The 12392-nt window shown below is 36.9% G+C and overlaps 1 protein-coding gene across 1 annotated transcript in view; it reads left to right on the forward strand.

Annotated features, from left to right (window-relative positions):
• The window catches only part of rngtt (RNA guanylyltransferase and 5'-phosphatase), a 128189-nt gene that overhangs the window by 47530 nt on the left and 68267 nt on the right, over positions 1-12392 (forward strand). The window lies entirely within an intron of this gene.

Raw genomic sequence — 12392 nt, forward strand, 5'->3', positions numbered from 1 at the left:
TGTGAGGCCTGTGGCCCAACGTGACACTTTGCCTGTTCGGGAAGTCAGGTGAAGAACAGCACTGGGATTCTTCTGATTAGAGCGTGATGAGGAGTGTGTGTCCTTTCGCCACGATGGCTGATTTAGCCGTGATTGAAGGGTCACAGTTTACTTCGTTCTTTAGATTTAAAAAAATGAGTGTCATCACTTTACCGTGCCGTTCATGCTATAGCGATTCATATTCCTCGACACCCCGCAGCATGATTACGTTCTGATGTGTACAGCGCATCTCCAACCCTGTAACTGATTGACCCCGACTATCACCCCGAGACATCAAGTGAATTTTCTGTTTCTGCTCTCGCCGCAAAGTACTAAAAGCCTTTTTTTTGTCTCCCTGGAAAGTTGTTGTTGCTTGTCAGTCACTGTCAGCTCTCCCACTGTGGGGGATCTGACAAGTCGTGATGAAAGCACGACAACAATTACATATATGTCCTTAAGTTTGACATTTCTATGGAAAGCTATTATCTTGAAATAAAAACTGAGGAGGTTTGTTACTTGACATCTCCGTGGAACTCTGATCGACCTTCATCTTGCCAAAAATAATCCCCCTTTCGGTGCAAAATTAGACAAGATAATTGGCTCAATCAGATTAAAAACCAAGCGGAAAATAGTGCTCATAAAATTCACAGCTCATCTGTGGAGCTATTGGGTGCTTAACTGACTTCAGCTTCATTTACTTCCACTTGAGAAGTTTGTCTGCAGGTAGAGACTGCAGGTCTGCAGGGCCGTCCATCCTAAGAATAGTCCACTGGGATGTGTCACGGTTTTTGAACCAATGGCAGCATCACTCAGAGTATGAGCTGCAGATAAGAAGCGTTACGGGTCAATAAATAAACACTAATGCTGCTGTTTTATTGGGTTCTAGCTAGTAAAAGCCACTAGTAGCTAACAGTGACTGTTAAACTTTAATTAACTCATAAATCACAACATGTCCGAGCCGTTCTGCTGGCACTTTCATCTGCATTTTGCATGTGATTATGACATCCGTCTCCACTTTCATTTCCATGTTGAGCATGCGGTGGAACAGGTGGAAATTGATTAAGGAAAGAAGGTGGTTATTACCTGGATAATTGTACTAAAATGTAGCTGAGGGGGTAGTAATACTCCTATTTGATCACCATAATAGCCTGAAAATCCAACACAGGACAGTACAGAATACAAATGCTCTAAGTGATCAACCAGGAACCCCGAGCACTGACTGCACACGTGTTTTAGTCAGCACAGCTCTCCCACAGAAGGTTTCATGCATGAGGCTGGTATTTCTTTAACCTTGTGAGTGTGAAAATTGCAGCAAAATGTGGTTGTAGAGACTTTCTTTCTGCGGATACATTTTGTTGATTGCGTCGTAATTGTGCAAGATGCAGTCATGAAACTTCACAGGTGTGTAGTTAAGTTCTGCCCAGGTGGCAACCTCCGGGTCTGAGCAGTGAGGCAAACCAGGAAGTGCCTTAAGCTGCATTCCACTGTCAATTCCAACAGTGGGTGCTGAGGAAGGTTGCAGAAGTATTTCGGTCCATTAATTTCAATAAAAATTAGAAAACTTCTCACTTGATTTGTTACCTCAGAATTTTTTTGGGGACCACGTTATGGTCTCAATCGCTAGTAAAAAATCTTCTTCAAGACACTTTGATGTTAATAGTGTAAATAAAGGCCCCATTTAGAAGAAAATAGAAGATAAAGAATTGTATGATTTGGGGCGTGGCTACCTTTGATTGACAGGTCACTAACAAGGCGAGCCGTCATCAGGAGAGAAGCAGAAAAATGCGTATCCATGGCAACGTGTCAATAAAGTTATATCACGTTTTATATAAAAGGACGTTTAGCGGTTTTGTCTCATAACTTTGACCCTTTCACACTGTATTTTCACTTAATGACATGAACGTTTTGTTCAGTAAAAATGTCTTGTTCAGCGTTTGGTTGGACTAACAAACACTCTAAGGAGTTGCTGTTCATTTTTCTGAGGTCAGTAACATACATTTTGTTTTTGTTTTTTTCTAGCCAAAATGAACATCCCAGTTAATGCGAACATGAATTAGCAGAGACTTCTCTCAGTCAGGTTGAGGTGTAGAGAGGCGTGTCATCAGTGATCAGATTCCTCTCGCTCCTCCACAGTCCGAATATGGTCTGCTTCCAGTATCAGAAACAAGATGGCGACGAGTGTAACGCTGAACTTGATGCTTCCAACGGGCAGTCCACAAACCAATGGGTGACGTTACGGTGACTACGTCCATTATTTATATAGTCTATGGTTCTGCCCCTTTTTTTTGGACAAAGATTGGCAGGTGGGGGTCAGGGGATATTTAGGAGGTCAGCAGTAGATGTCACATAGAAGTAATGTGTGTGATCAAAAGCTGGGAACCTGCAGTTCAATTATAGGTGCAGCTCAGCTATATGTGTCAAGCTGTTCTTGTCATAAATAGGAAACAGAAATTAATTTATTCATTATTTTATTAATTTATTTAAATTGTGAAAGTGTATCCGGGCTTAGAACATTATGATATGAGCACATGATGCTCAATTACGTCTCATAAGCAGTTGTGTGAGTATGCATGCTCTCCATCCCCTTAAACCCAAATCCACCTTGCAACTCAGACATGATGTAATTTTAATTAGTTGGAAAACGAATGCATTGAATACAAGAGATGTAAACCATGTAATAATTCAGCAAAACTCACATATTTCAATAATGACATGGGTTAAAAGTTGAATTCGTGAGACAATTACGTGTTCTGTTGCACCATATAAACCAATTTCGCTTTAGTTGAATGAATTATGAATTATGTAAGAGGATAATCAAAATGTCCAATATTTTACATAAATATAATCATGAGTATAAAATAACAGTTGCTGTAGAAAAAGTTTTATCCTCTTTCTGCTGAAACATGGTGATCTTATCGCTCGTTGCAATGTGTAAAACTTATTTTTTATCTGTTTTCGAATCGATCTGAGGGGTAAGCCCAACTGAGTATTAAAAAGTGACTCATAAAGGAGCTTCATAAATAGGCTTCAGGGGGCCAATACAGAATAACTGCATATTCTATCGCCACATATTGTGGGATACAAACTTTCAGTCTACATTTGTAGCCACAAATTAAGCCTCTTCCTGAGCTGCAGACCACAGAATTAGTGTCGGCATGGGAGGAAGATGGTGAAATAGATGGCGGGAAAACATGAAGGCTCTCCTGAGGGAAATGTCTGGCTCTAATCTAAAGTTAGTTGGGGTTTGGTTTTAAAACTTGAGTATTTAATCAAAAACCCACATTGTTTGTTTGGAACAGCTCTTAATTGATGAAATGGAAAGATTTTCTGGCATTAATGGAAAGTTGCTGTTTGCAGACACCACAAGAAACTGGAATTAACTTTTTTTTTTTTACTAGAATATTCCTTTGAAATATGCCTTTTTTTAAAAACATACAAATTATGTTTTACTAATAAGACATAGTTTGGACAACATAAAATTGGATTACAGATTCTAAAAGCTGAAGGATTTCCAGTCCATTCGCAAACAGTGACACATTTTGAAACATAGAACTGCCGTGTTTTCTCTTATAATTTGTCGTCCCATGCTGTTGTGAAACATAATTTGGGTTGCATATAGCACAATAACATCTAATTTGACCTGATTGAAGAAGTAAAATTAGACAACCCTGATGACAAAAGACTTGGGACGCTGTGTAAAATGTAAATAAAAACAGAATACATCACATTCAGTGTATATTTACAAAAGTAACATGAACATGAAATATTGTGTCTTTGTACAGTTTTCATTTAAATACATGTAGGGTTGCATGGGTTCCATGGGAATTTTGAATTTTGGATATTTTGGAAATATTCCAAATAAAAAAACATGACATTTCAACAGAATTATTTCTAAGTAGAACTTTATCAAGTTTTATTTATTTTATTGAACAATCAATTCTTCAATTGAACAACAAAAACATGAAAGTTGAGTTAGATATTACTTGTCCCCTTCCGACCCCACCCATTCAGAAATTAAGTTAAAGGACCCCCCTCTAAAAAAACCCCCATTCAAAATGTTAAATGAAAAGAGCCCATGTCCCACCCTCAACATGTAACTGTTGAATTGAACATGTGATGGAGGAATGCACAGTGCATGTAGGGGGCGTGGCCTCAGCAGGGGGCGTGGCCTCTGTAGCCCTGCAGTAAGCAGTGTGCTATGTGCATGTGTGAGGGTTGCATATTCAAGTGTACTTGGATGAAATCTGGTTGTTTTAGTCAAATTCAAGTTAATTTCCATAAGTTCCCATGGAAAGTTTCCAAATTTGAAAATTCCAGGAATTTTGCAACCCCTAAATATATGGCACAAAGGATTTCAAATTATCTGATTCTGTTTTATTAACATTTTAGACAACTTTTCTGAAATCATGTTTTTAAGTGTACTGTATGCACTTAACTTATATGTAATAAATCAAAGCTGCCAGGTGTTTCAGAATGGACCTCGAAAATGCTTTAAAAGTGCTTGATTTTAGCCTTGGATAAGCTCCAAGCTCCCGTTTTTTTAACATTGCTAGAGTCACTTTGGACCTGATCAGTTTCTTAAGATTGATTATCAGATTCTAAGGCTCCATTTCTTCAAAACAAAATAACATTTATATCTTCTATGAATAGGTGATTATGAAATATGGCTTTTATTGTAAGTACCTATTGGATTAATAGTTTGAATGACACGTTCCTTCTGGCAACATAACCAGCATTCTAGCAATAACCAATAACAACCAGAGCAAAGTGCCCTTGGAATAAATCAAATCTTCTCAAAAAGTCTGCCCCGAGATGCTGCTGAGGTTTTGGTTTGGACTCTGTGATGCAAACAGACACAGTATGTGGTTATAAACAGTTTTAGGCCAGAGCAGCCTAAAAGCCTCTGTAAGAAATATCTCAAGAGAAGCTGCACATTAAGCTTCCGGTGAGTGCTCCCAATGCTTCTGTCACCTGTGTATAATGTCATTTGTTCCAAATTATCCCCGAAAGTCACACAGCTTTTAACAGTATTCCCAACACTGTCAGATTTTCTTTTTAAGATGTTTTTTTTTTTGCGGTATTCTTGAGGGCATCATCCAGCCTCTGCAGCCTCACACTGAGAAAGACTTTATTACTGATTCTGCAGCTCTCTGGTGTTTAACATTTAATGAGTATATATGTATATATAGATTCTTTATGCATTTGGTTCAATCTATCCATAAAGGGGGTTATGCAATGCTCTGAACCTCGTTGGACTTGAATACAATCTTTGACTCTTTCCATTCATGATGCATAGAGATTCATCTTCCATAGTATAATGTTGAATATTTAAAGAAGGCTGTGTTTATAAACTCAGAGCTGTATGATGAGGTAACCCATTGTCATAGTTTTATTGTTATTTACAGGATATATATTTTGTAGGATATTTTTGTCCTTTTAATCAACTTGTATTGCTGCAAGTAGCAATTATTTTCATTATCTTTTAATCTCTAGATTAGTTTCTTGACTAATTGTTTGGCTTTCAACATCAGAAAATGGAGAGAAATGCCCATTACTGGATGACAAGTTTAAATATTTAAATGTTTTATGTCGAACTAATGGTCTGAACTCAAACATATTCCGTTCATTATGATAAAAATCCAACAACTACTTATATCTGACTAACTGGAAACATTAAGTTTTAGATTTTTTTGCTTAGAAGTTCGAGTCGCAGCTAACAATTATTTTTTTATGGCTTAATCTGCCAATTATTTTCCCAATTAATGTGTTGGTTATCAGAAAACAGTGGATTTAAGTTCATTTATAAATGACCATTCAGGCACAAGGCGATTAAAATAGCTTCACAGGGTTATGGAGATATATGAAACATAAGACAAAAAGACAATCAAACAATAAGCAACAGCAACCAACCAAATAAATAAATAGTTAAAGATTAGAAAGAAATTGCATTGAACGGCAATAAAAACAAAAGCAAATGCAAGCAAATAAGTTGCAGATTAAAGTTGTGTATTTAATTTATTGTTAAGCTGCAGTAAACAATGTATTAAGTCCTTTTTAAAGCAGACTTTGGGTAATCAGGAAGCTTGTTCCAAAGGTGCAGAGCATAGAAACTTAAAGCTGCTTCACCTCCCTCGTTTTGTCTGATTAATAGTCCAAAACTCAACAATATTCAGTAACACAAACCGCAAATAATAACACATGTTTGCCTTTTTTCTGCAGTTTAACAAAAAAATATGCATTTTATCATCTATCAAAGTACAAATTTTTTGGTTGATTTTGTTAATAAATTAATTATAAATAGTTCATGTTATTACAATAGTTTTTCTATTGTAAATTGTTAATACTTTTTATGTTTTACTTGTTTAATTGCTAATACCTTTTTTATATTTCTAGTTTATGCTTGTTTACCATTTATTGTTATTCTTATTGAAGCTCCTTTCTATCTTGCTATCCCCTTTGCTGCTGTAATACTGGACATTTCCCCATTGTGGGACTAATAACGGAAAATCTTATCTTATCTGGTAGAGGTTTGTAGATATGAGCTTTACAGTAGATGTGTGGTATTTGGAGGCGATCTAGGCAGAGATGTCCTGAGGCGATCTGCACTATCAGCATCAGAACAGATCAGGCATTTCTTTTTAGATCCGTATCACTTAGATAAAGCCTGATCCATCACTGTTGCTTGTCAAAAATGATGCATTGTGCTTCTGTTATATGCTGTCCTAGTTCAAACTGTCAGTGATAACAGTAAATCAATGTGGGACAAATAAAAGTCAGAGCCGCACCCACACAATGACGAGGTGATTACACTGATATGATCGATCTTTATTCCCAGAAATGTTGGATGGACGAGATCCTTATCGGCTGTGTTTCCCCGTTGAACAGGCGTGGACAGCACATGCCTTGAATCATCCACACTTACATCTTGTTCTGTCCTGATGACACAGCTGACAGATGGTGCCCAATGTGTGGGACATGATACCAGCTGTTGCTCCAGGAGAATGGAGTGGGTTTTTTTTTTTTTTTGCAGTCGCACTAAAAAAGAAAAACAAGTCCCCAAAGTGATGCCAAAATTAACTCTGAATTTGCCTTTGACCTTATTTGTAGTTGCAAAATTGTCCTTATATGGTTTTCAAGGCTGCATTAAGCAAGTCAGACAGATTCTTGAGACAAAGTCACAGTTGCACAGTCACAGCATACTGCTTGATTATCATTATTTTATATAAGGTGAATGTGTTGGCAAACATTTACTTACTTAGACACCCAACAGACACAGGGCAACATGGGCACCTGACAAATGCAAGACCAATACCTATTCTACCTTTTACCTGTTGTGGATGAGAAACTCCTTAAGATGAATCCAATGAATATACGAATGTTCATATTGTTCAGTCCAGAAAATAACAGAAAATAGTTAATGTTGAACATAAGCCTAAGCTGATGTCTTAAAGTTGTTTGTTTTGTGTTCAACATATTCATTTTACATTTCTATGAATATGGCTACGTTTACATGATGACGGTCTAAACAGAAGACGCAAAAGTGGCGTCGCGTCCTCACTTTTTATTCTGCGTTTAGACGAGCGTTTTCGGGAGGAAATCTGCGTGCATACGGTAACGCAAAAGTGTGTGGAGTTCGATTGGGTATGCATGCCAGGCGGCATCATTTAAATCGATAAGAGCATCTTTGGGCATGTGGAAGTTTTCATGCCACGCATTCTCATCAGCTACTCCTTCCACAAAGTTATCCACCATCCACTAGATCTCCCAGGTCTCGTCCAAAGCCGTCTTGCTCGCCTCCGACAAATTGGTGCATCCAAAATTTGATAGAGGTAATTCCAGATCCTTCTCTGTTCAGTAATACCATCTGTACATATCCTGTACATTTGGTGGAAAGACTCCTGTAAGTTTATTAGAGCTGCAAGAGCAGCTTGAAGGTCCGACGCATTGAAATAATCCCACATGTTTGTTGATTTCCCTGTACTGGCACATGTATGTGACGTAAACGCGTACGCGACGTGAGCAGATCTGAGCAGAGTTTTGCGTCTTGGCGGTGTAGACGGACATGCTACGGCGGAGCGTATTCAAGTTTTCCACTCTGGAGGGTGGTTTCAGATTTTTGCGTTTTTAAGCCCCAGCAACGACATCACCATCTAAACGAAAGGCACTTCCAATAAAATATTTTGTCGTTATTACCCGCAAGTGTCCTTGTGTAAAAAAAGAAAAGAGAAAAGCAGCAAATCCTTGAACCTGTAAGCAGAAAATATTTGGCTTTTTTGTTTTAACCCAATGAACACCCTTCTTTGTAGAAGAATAGGGGTGGGAGACAGCGAATATTTAGGGGGAGATAGCAGGTCAACAGTAGATTAATTTGAGATGCACTGTCGAGTTGTTCTAGTTATAAAGTTTTTTCATTAAAATGGTGAAAGTGGAGACTTAGAACATAATGAAATGAGCACATTATGGCTCTTACCATGCTCGATTATGCCTTGTAAGTTGTTGTATCAATTTTTGGGTTGATACCCTTTGTCACTCAGTTTTGGTGCTAAATTTTATATATTTTTTTATTGCTCGAATGAACAAAAATGGGCAAAAATCCCTCCAAAAAACAATGCATTAAGACACCAAGACCTTGTGGAAAACTGTAGAAAAGGCCATGGTGTGTTTTGTATTAAAAATGTTTGATATTTGGAACTTTTCCATAAAAACTGCATTTTTCTACAATTGGATAGAGAAGTTACAGCCTATGACCTATTGCTCAAGTCTGTCATTGTTAGTTTTTTTGTAAATTTATGGTTATCCTATCAGAATTTTAAGGGGTTATATTACTTAAATGGTTAATTGTGTATCAAAGTCATGATCAAAATACTATATAATAATACTATACTATACTATATTTGTTATTTTTTTTTAAATTACATTTTTGAAGATTAATGACAAAACTGAACCCTCTTGTTTTACAATGTTAATTTTCGTCTGTATTTTTAGGACATAATTAGTATTTAAAATTGAGTAAAACCTTCTTTCAAGAAGCACAATTCTCTCCTGTCACACCATCTTAAGAACAGTAATTGTTCTTTCTGTGGTTATATATGTTGTCGTGTTTAAGTCTTGACATTGTATTTCCTTACATAAAAATGTAAGAACGCTGAGCTTCTTTTCTGTTTTGCTGAATATCTGTATGACTCACGAGACAGTACAGTCTAGTAATTGTATCTAATCTTAACTCATCATAGGCCATCCACCTCCTCATCCACTTTGAAAAAAAAATCGTTTTCCTCCCCCCGTGGTGGAATAATTCCATAGAAGACTCTTGAGGAGAGAAGTGGCCTTTACCAAACAGAAACAGAGGAGAATACAAATGCCCCCAAGCCTTCGTGTCTCTCTATATAGATCAGGGAATATTGATCCATAACCCACTTGTGTGAGGTGTACATGTTTCAAGGTATATTTCTTTATTTTTATGTTATTGTAAGTTTTTATAAAGGGGTATAGACGACACGAAATGTCAAATAGGAAATGTTCAAATGAAAAATGTTGGAATTTGCAAGAGAAGCCGAAGGTTTTTCTGGTATCTCTCCCAGTGTAAAACAAGCAGCTTTGAATAAAAGTTCACAGTCGAGCTGCAACATACTCGATTAGTACATCAACAGAAAACAATCTTAAACTTTTGCTTAAACTTTAATGTTTTTCTATGTCTCCTATCTGAAGACGTCACCAAGGTCTAAGGAAAACGACAAAAACATTTTCGACTATTTTCTTACAGGTTCTTGACAAATTAATTAAATGGCAAAATTATTTGCAGATTACTTGATAATGAAAATAATCTGTGTTTTTAGCCATATTTTATAGTGAACTTTTCATGTAAAAGCTTGGATATAACAAGTATAATGTGTACGGATAAATGATTGAATATTATGACATAAGGGTTAAATATCCTGAAGAGATAAGTTGTTGTTACCCGAGAGAGAAAAAAAAATCTAAAAACTAGATAAAGTCAAGATAATTAGTATAAATAAGAAAATTAAGGGCCCAAAGGTTGATCCCTGAGGAACTCTAAGGAGCCTCTCATTTTGCTTCGCCATAATCAACTATGATGTTTCCTTTTGTAATAATATACTATTGTTAACTGTGTAAAATACTTTGGTTATCTTTGTTTTTCCTTCAAGGGCTGTCCACACCTTCTAATCTTGATTGATATCATCTGGATGATTACCAGAGCGAATAATGGAAACAATGGCAGCCAATCAAAATTTTCAAACTCTCCATGATATTAAATTAAGTGTATTTATTGAAATCAGATAGAGCCATCCCATCAGTCAGTCGATTTTGGTAAATAACAGCAGGAATCAAGAAAACTAGCATTTGCATTTTGGAACATAAAACGGCAAACTTAAAAACTACTTAACCCATTCTGCCTCTACGTTATAGAATGCAGATGATAACTTTACATATTACATACACTGTATTAGCCAATATATCAATACTGGAATCTCCCTAATATCACTATCTGCATTAGCACCAAAAATCCAGTATCAGTTCAGGCTGTAAAATCGACCTTATGTCCCTCTCTTCCTCCCCGTAGTGCTAAAAGATGTATGTAAGCAACTATTTTTCAACTGTTATATTATTTTGTTATTTTGTTTATATTAGACAAGTACTTTCGTTTCTGACTCTATGTAAGCTAATTGACGGTATTTAGGAAACAGGACATGTGGGGCTCCAACACTGCAGGAGCATGCAGCCTTTGCTAGACGCTGCTGTTTACACAATGTTATTGTGCATCAGCGTGAATGAACACATCATTAAAGTTATAGTTTTCATTCTTGGTTTGGACAGCTCTTTATTCAAAGTGGCAAAGTTTTGCCTCTTCAAACTGATCAAGAAAACATCGAGTTTTGGAGATGGATTGGAAATGTAAACAAGCACTTGGAGATGCACAGAAAGCATTTTTAAATAGGTTTTTCTGCTCATCATGGCCAGGTGACAGAATGTTTGCCTCTCATTATGTTTTTCTGTCTGTTGGCAAAAGAAATGGCAGCGTGTTTGCAGAGTTTGAGCTTGCTTTCTTTCCTCTCCCTTAACGTGTGAGAAATATTAAATGTCAGATTGTTGTCATACATTTAGTTCATGTCCATCTGGCAACTTTTCAAAGACACTCAACAACATTCTGCTACTTTGAGGGCTTTTCTTTTATGTGTTGATGAAAGTGAGTCATTGTTTTTAATCACTTTGTCAATTGAGCAACAGAGATATGTGGCGGTGACTGTCAGTTGACTGTACTGTAGCAGGGTGGCTTCATCACAACTCCTCTGCCTCCATTTAACACTTTGAAATGGTCTTACAGTCATGTTTGTTAAATTTGTTACTTGGCTGTTGGCTCATTTTCCACCCAAGTTTCTTTATTAATAACCAGGAGCAGAAGCACAAGTATTGCTGTGGGATTTTTCCCTGCCACAGTCACAGTGGGCTGCCAGATGGGGTTGGAGGCACCTTTGCTCTGCCTCGGTGGCCCTGCCTATCTGAGAGGCACTGACTCCTCATGTCGCTTTGCTTATCTCAGTGTGTGGCTGGTCAGTGCTGGGATGAAGCTGTTGTCATAGTGACAAAGAAGGAAAAATGGATTCCACTGTGCCGTGTACTTTCGGTGTTGACATTCCCATGAGCTCAACGGTTGTCAAGGTCTTGTCGTCTTGCTGAATGCACATACTGCTCACCTTTGGTGTGGCTTTACATGAGAGCTGTGTGAAGATACTTTCCGTCTCATATTGATGCTACAACACTTTTATTGATTGTGCCATGGTTTTAAAGTTCTTGTCAGAACTGTAACTATTATTAATTGTCTTTATTATTGATTCATTTTTGGATTATTATGTGTTTGTTTGTCTAATTGATCATTTGTTCTATAAAATGCCAAAAGAAATGGAAAATGGTCATAATTTCCCAAAATTGAAATATTCACATATCCTTTCCAAACATCATCATACTAAAGACAAAGAAAACCAGCAAATACTCACATTTGAGAAGCTGGAACTAGAATTTTTTGGGCGTTAATTTTGCTTGTCTAATTTATATTTTTTTTTGTTCTATAAAATGCTAAAAGAAATAGAAAATGGTCATAATTTCCCAAAACTGAAATATTCACACATCCTTTCCAAACATCGTCATACTAAAGACAAAGAAAACCAGCAAATACTCACATTTGAGAAGCTGGAACCAGACTGTTTTGGCCGTTAATTTAAAAATTACAAAAATTTGCTGTGTGCATAATAGTCTCATTCCCAGGTCCTATACTGACATTATGTCCCTACTACCAACCCAAAATGTTTTTATTTTCTGTCATCTCCAGCACTACTTCTATGACTCATCACCATGCT

The sequence above is a fragment of the Centropristis striata genome, chromosome 18 (assembly GCF_030273125.1).
Source record: "Centropristis striata isolate RG_2023a ecotype Rhode Island chromosome 18, C.striata_1.0, whole genome shotgun sequence".
Taxonomy (NCBI): Eukaryota; Metazoa; Chordata; class Actinopteri; order Perciformes; family Serranidae; genus Centropristis; species Centropristis striata.